The sequence below is a fragment of the Pinus tabuliformis genome, chromosome 4_2, assembly GCF_031772625.1.
Source record: "Pinus tabuliformis cultivar Carrire ecotype Pingquan chromosome 4_2, CPIR1, whole genome shotgun sequence".
NCBI classification, from domain to species: domain Eukaryota; kingdom Viridiplantae; phylum Streptophyta; class Pinopsida; order Pinales; family Pinaceae; genus Pinus; species Pinus tabuliformis.
The window spans coordinates 773,673,098-773,680,776 of NC_142304.1; positions in this window are offsets into that span (position 1 = coordinate 773,673,098).

Below are 7,679 nucleotides of genomic sequence, written 5' to 3' on the forward strand. Positions count from 1 at the left end.
TTCATTTCTTGCTTCATTTCTGCTAACATTTATGGTCATTGGATCATTTTATCTTCTGGGTTATGCCATCCAGCGAGAGTCCTACACCTTCTTTCATACAATACTTCCTAGGGACCCATCTTTAACAATTCATGGTAATTATTGTTATAGGAAAATTCAACCAACTGGAGATATTTCTCTCATTTGGTTGGTTGTTGCATCACATACATCTGCAACATATCCTCCAACACTTGATTGACCCACTCCATTCGCCCATCCATCTACAGATGATAGGTGGTGCTAAATTGGATCTGCATACCTAACCTTGTAAAAAGAGCTTTCTAGAATGCAGATGTAAATTTTACATCTCTATCTAATATCACCACTTTTGGCATACCGTGCAGTCGAAAGATTTCCCTCATAAAGATGTCTGTTATTTCTATAGCCTTATAAGTGGACTTAACAAGAATAAAGTGGGAAACTTTCTCAACTTATCCACTACAACCATGATGGAATCATGTTGCTTCCAGGTTCGTGAAAATCCAGTGATGAAGTCTAGTGTAATCATTTCCCACTTCCACTCAGGGTGTTGATTCTCAGCCTTAACTTGTTAGCATTCCAAACACTTCTCGAGGTACAACATGATGTCCTTCCTCATTCTGGGCAAGAAATATCTTTTCTTGATTGCAGAAAATAAGTTTTGATACCCTAGATGTGCAGTGTAAGGACTGCAGTGAAACTCATCTAACAACATTTGTTTGAAGCCTACCTGATTAGGGACATACACCCTTCCTTTAAAGTTAAACAATATTTTATTATCAACGTTATATTAGGTTGGTTATTCCAAGTCTTTTAATTGCATAATTTGCTGCCATAAAAATTTATATTCAAGATCCTTAAGGGCAGCTTCCATGAGCTATTTGATCATGTCAAACTCAACACGATGACATCGAATTTCACGCACATGCTGAACTTTTCTTCTTAAAGCATCCGCTACTCAGTTTTTCTTTCCTTTAAGATGTCTTATATCGAATTCAAATTCACTCAGAAATGTTGTTCATCAAGCTTGGCATGCATTTAGATTGGGTTGCTTAAATAAATTAGTTAAGCTTCTATGATCTACCATTTATGGAAATTTATTCCCCAACAAGTCATGATACCATACCCATAATGCATGCACTACTACAGTAAGCTCTAGATCATAAGGCGAATATCATTGCTCATTTTCTTTGAGCTTCCTTGACTCATAAGCCACCACATTACCATCCTGCATCAAAACTCTTCTAACTCCTTGTTGGCAGGCATCCGTACAAACAATAAAGCCTTTTTTGGATCAGCTACCTTTAAGGTTCGGGTGGATGTTAGCAAATGTTTTAAATACACAAAATTGAGTTAACAATTTGCTATCCACTTAAAACTTCTCCCTTTTTTTTGTATGGATGTCATGGGGTATGCAATCCTAGAAAGTCTCTCGATAAACCGATGATAATAGCCCGCTGAACCCATAAAGGACCGAATGTTCGCTACATTTTTAGGAACATGCCAATCTAAAGAAGTTTTAATCTTTTCGGGATCAACAACAATACCTTCAGAAGATGTCACATGCCCCAGATCTTGTATATGTTCGTTAAAAAAATCCCATTTGCTGAATTTGGCATAAAGTTGATTCTCCCTTAGGGTTTGGAGAACAATCCTCATATTCCCTTTATGTTCTGCTACATTCCTTGAGTAAATTAGAATATCATGAATGAAAATAAAAACAAACTTGTCCAAGCAGGGATGGAAGATCCCATTCATCAAACTCATAAAGGTTTTCGGGGCATTAGTCAACCCAAATGGTAACACAATAAACTCATAGTGGCCATAACGTGTTCTAAACGTTTTTTTACACACATCTTCATCCTTAATGCGAATTTGATGATACCCTGATCGCAGATCAATTTTAGAGAATATTGTGGTACCTTTGACTTGGTCAAACAGGTCATCTATTCGAGGTAATGGGTATTTGTTTTTAATGGTCAACTTGTTCAGTTGCCTATAGTCAATACAAAGCCTCAGTGTCTTGTCTTTCTTCTTAACAAACAACACAGGCACTCCACAAGGCGATGCACTTGGTCGAATGTACCCCTTATCAATTAATTCCTATAACTTCATTTTGAGTTCAGTCAGCTCAGGAATACTCATATAGTAAGGTGTCTTTGACACTCGGGAAGCTCCAGGAATAAGTTCTATGGTGAATTCAATGCTTCTTTTTGGAGGTAACCCAGGTATGTCCTCCGGAAAGACATCAATAAATTCTTGAACACCAGGTATATCTTCCAAAGATGTCAGTTTATCTTTTGAGTTGGTATATCCAACCTATACTGTGTATATTTGACAACCCTTTCTGACACATTTCTTTAACTGGTTAGCGGTGACTGACCGCAACCTGATATTTCTTTTAATACCCTATATTTCCTATCTGTTTCCTTCTTTTGTGAGGAAACTGATGGTTTTTTCTTTACAATTTACTAAGGACCAATGTCCTTCGATCTAATCCATTCCAATTAATACATCATAAGAACCCAAGGGTAGTATATTTAAATTGACTTTGGTAAGTTGTCCTGCAATTTCTATAGGGACATTTTCTACCTTGGGTGTCACTCTACGCTTTTCCCCTGTAGCTAATTGCATTAGCCATAGGGTTTTAAATTTCATATTTGACAATTGACATTTTTCAACTATTTTAGGACTAACATAACTAAGACTTTCTCCTCGGTCAATCAAAATAGACACAGGATGGTTAGCTATATTACCTTCAAACTCCACCATAGAGGGTTGATAATTTGCTTGATGATCCTCCAAGGCAACATTGATCTTGGGTATGTTTATGGACACGTATCCAACTGTGGAAGCCTCATGAACACTTGCTATAATTCCATTTTTGGCACGATGAGGACAACTCTTGTAGTAGTGGGGTTATCCACACCCCTAACACTGCATAGGCAGTTTTGGTGGTTGTCCGAGTTTTGCCCTGTTGGGAGGTTTTGTTGTTTCTATTTCATCTGGGTTCCAGTTTCGTTACGGATACCTTCCAAAGTTTCCTCCCCCTGGTTTCCTGGGCATTGGCTTCATTCCCCCTGATTTGTTACCCTTGAAATTACTTACAAATCCCTTCTATCTTCTTTTTCCCGTCCAACTCTTATTTCCATCACCTTTCTGCTGCATCTCCTGATAACATATATGGGCCTTCCAAATAGTTTTGTCCATTATTTTGGGGTTATCGAACTCTATTCGTTCTTTCATATGAACCGGTAAACTACTTATAAAGCGTTGTACCTTCGCCTTCTCTTCTTGTATATATGGAACGTAGCATGGTAGGGAAGTAAATTTGGCTATGAATTCATCCATGGACTGCTGGCTCAACCGCAAATCATGGAATTCCTTTTCTTTCTCATCGTAAAACCTTTCTGTCAAATATTTATCCTTGAAATGTTTCTGAAAGGTATCCTAGGTTACCCCCTACTCATCCACATTTCAAACTGTCTTGATTTCCTCCCACCAAAGGGTGGCTTTGCCTCGCAATTGGTAGATATCCATTCGGGCCCTTAAATGATCATCGTATTCATATATCTGGAAGTATTGGTTCATATTGATCAACCAAACCTCAGCAGCTTCTTCTACTTCACCATCGAATAATGGCGATTTTATTTTCTTAAACTCCCCCTTTAATTCAATTCTTAGCTTCTTAGTCCCTCGACCTCCTGAAGTACTCCTAGATTCTACCTCATTATTATTCGTTCGAGTTTCCTCAGTTTCCACATAACCTCTCTGGTGCTCCCATTGTCTCCTCCCTGTGTACATTGTCTTCACTAGGACTAGGATCCCTTATGTTCTGTCGATTCGAGAGATTTTTCACGATTCGCTCCTGCCCTAACTTTAGTCTCTCATTGTCAGCGCGCAAGTTCATCATTTCTTCTCGTAGCTTTTGCACAGTGTCCAGTAACACAACATTCTCAATTTTCCTATTTTCCTCCAACTGAACCCACATTTCTGGGTTAGGTGGTGTAGTTCCTCGTCCCCTTCTCATATTATTCCTTTCAACTCCACTCTCTCTGTGCATTTAAACTTTTTTTATTAATAATTTTCTTTCCTAAGGCCACATACTTTGAACCTGTCCTTGATACCACTTGTAACATGCAAGAAGCACAACATTACATAAATAACAAAAAAAAAGTCCCCTCTTGGTTCGATTACACTGATTCTACCATGATGTTTAACATGCCTATGCAACTAGGCCTTAACAATATGAACATGATGTAACAAAACTATATGAAATCCAAGTCGAATACCTGCTTTACCATAGTATTATATGTTATTTATATGCAAAATTATTGAGGTGGGTTAAACAGTTTGTCTAATTAATATTGCTTGACCCAAAACCTTAACCACACTCTAGATATGATCTCCGAAGGTTCAATAAGTGGTCACAATTTATAGTTGTATCACACCTCAGTGGACAACTAGGCATCCGATGACTGTGGATTCTCCAAGAACTGATTTGACGGCAATGATTCACCTGTAGGTGGTTAGGGTTCGTGCAATAATACCCTTGGACTTAGTTTGGTCATTCGTTGCTCTTTCACCTTCTGGATGGTGCTCTGTAACTCTGTGTTAGTTCATCTCCCGTGGTAGATCATTCCACTATTTACTGTGTGATTTCTCCACTGAACCTTTCCTAGTCATGGTGTGGCTCTTTGGTTCCACGAATTCGACTGTTAAATTCCTCTACTTTTCAAGTCTACAAGGGTTTCTATTTCTGCAATCTTTCCAACTCCTTATGGAGCTCAAAACGTTTGATGGCATAGGTAGATTCATTTTGCAACTCCTTAGTTCATTATTATTGCTTATAGTTCTGATCCAGGTGGATATTGGTGGCCACCTGCCAAGTCCACCTGGACCCCCACCATTGTCTTTCTCAGCATTTTCAGTTTCCTTAATTGTAGCACAACTTACTATTTTTAGCAGTTTTTCGGGTCCTAAACTTCCGGAGCCGTTTTGAGGCCCTAAACGACGTTTTTTGGGGAATCCGGGGGCAACATGAGTCCATGGAATGGACTGGTGTTTCCCATTCCCACAATGATAGTGCTCGGATAGATCTTTCTAATGAGCTATTGTACGCGTCAAACGGAGATCATATGCCAAAGTTACGACCCCGGGAAGTTGATGTACCAACTTACCCCCAAACGGGGCCCACAGTTTGGCGTTTCATCTCCTAGGGTTAGGTTTTGGAATGTTAAGGGTTTTTCCATTGTTTCTCAACAATAAATAGGCCTTCGAGCCTCATTGTAACACAGTTCAGAGGCATGTAGCCATCACATCTCTTCTCAGAGATAAGCTACCATCGCCCTAGCTAGTTTATTTCCATTTCTATTTGTAAGCATATTTCAGTATTTTCCATTAATGAAATAAAGTATTATTTCCACTGCATCTTTGTGTATATGGTTATCTCTGTCATTTTTTGCGTTCCTGTTTAAATCCGGATCAGTGGTATCAGAGCGGTCTGCTTTTTCTCTGTTTTTCTTTGCATGTCCCCAACAAGGTCGGGATATAAGGAGTTAGGGCTTGAACTGGTTGAACCTTTGCAAGACCAGCCTCGCAAATCCCGACGGCCTCCCATGGCAGACGAGAAGAAAGACGAGGGGGTAGGAGATCCCATCAAAATCTTGCTCGAAGAAGCGCTCGAGTGACAACGGAACGCGATGATGGACAACTTTGCGCAAATCCTTCAGCAGCTACCCAGAAGCGGCGCATCGGCTTCCAGCAGCTCCTCTGGAAACGCCACACCCTTTAAGGTACAAGTTAATTTTGAAATCCCCATATTCGAGGGTTAGATAGACGCCGATGCCGTAGATAAATGGTTAAATCTGCTAGAGGGTTATTTTTCTGTTCATGAATTTTCGAGTCGGGAAAAGATTGTTTTTGCTCTTCTCAAAGCAGCCCCCCACGTCAAGGACTGGTGGGAAACCTACTGCGAGCAGAAGGATGAAAGTACTGGCTCACTATTTTCAGCCGCACCCACCTGGGATTTGTTCCGGGATGCCATCAAGGAGCAGTACTACCCTGTCGGAATCTATGAGGATGAATACATAAAGTGGACCACGTTGCAGCAGGGAAGGGACCAAGACGTGCCGGAGTTCACTAATCTTTTCCATACCCTTCGCACAAAGTTGGGTATCAAGGATTCGGAGCAACATTTGATACTCAAATACCGTGGCTGCCTGCACAAGTACATCCAGGAAGAAATACAGTTCCTAAACATCCCCTCGCTCGACGCAGCATACCGGTATGCCGTCAAGGTCGAGCAGAAGTTTAAACAAAAGAAGCGAGACTTTGGATCTGCGAATCCAAAGCAGGGGAAAGGTGCCCCTAAACCACAGAACAAAGGACAAAGCCAAGGCGGGACAGCCCAAGACAACCAGCCGAAGCTGCAAGAAAAGAGCAACGCCGCGAAGCCGAGAAAGGACACTGGAAAATGGTGCGAGTTCCATAAGAGCTCCACTCACAACACAAGTGAGTGTCGGGCCAAGCAGTCACTGGTGGCTGAGCTAAAGGTTTCAGAATCAGATGCATGTTCCGACTCTGAGTCAAAACCCGATAAGGGGTATGAAAAAGGGAAGCAGATCATTGATGCGGATCCCAGTGCCACTGTTGCTACCGCAAAGATCCAGAAAAATGAACCCGAAGATCCAGAGGAGGAGGAGCGTCTCTTCCACTCCCAGATGTGGGTAAAGGGCTCCCCGATACAGTTCATTGTTGATAGCGGGAGTCAAAAGAACCTCATTTCGGCAGAGGTCGTGAAGCGGTTGGGCTTACCGACCACAGCACATCCACAACCATACACCATTGGGTGGCTTCACCAAGGGCGAGATCTTCGCGTGAGCCAGCAGTGTCGCCTTCCATACAACATCAAGCCCTTCATGGATGAGGTATTGTGTGACATTGCTCCCCTTGAAGTTTGTGATGTATTACTAGGACAACCATACTTGTGGAAGCGACATGCTGTGTATGAATCAAGGCCCCGTGCTGTTATTATTACATTGGGAAATAAGTTGTTCAGGATACCAGAGGTAGCACCACCTGCCGCCATCTCTTTGATTACTGCAAAACAATGCAGTAAGATCATTTCCAAAACCAGGAAATTTGTTTTCCTGATGATACGCCCTCAAGGGAAGAAGAAGACAGTGGCCACGGCCTCCAAACGGGGTCCCTCGGCACGGCAGCTACAGATGGACAAGATTGTGGAGGAGTACGAAGACATCTTCACCTCCCCGACAGGGGTTCCTCTGCACTGTCAAGTCAAGCACTCCATCGATCTGACCCCAGGTGCGCCGCTACCCAATGGACCAATTTATCGGCGCTTCGTTCTGGAGAACAATGAAATCAAGAGGCAGATTCAGGAGCTCCTGCAGAAAGGTCACATCCGTCCGAGTTCTTCGCCCTGTGGGAGCCCGATAGTGTTGGTACAGAAGAAGGATGGGACGTGGAGACTCTGTATTGACTATCGGGCGCTGAACAAGATCACTGTCCGTAATAGGTACCCGATCCCGCGGATTGATGACCTCCTAGACCAACTAAAGGGGGCGAAATATTTCAGCAAGATCGATCTGAAGTCAGGATATCACCAGGTACCAATTGAACCCTCAGATGTGTGGAAGACT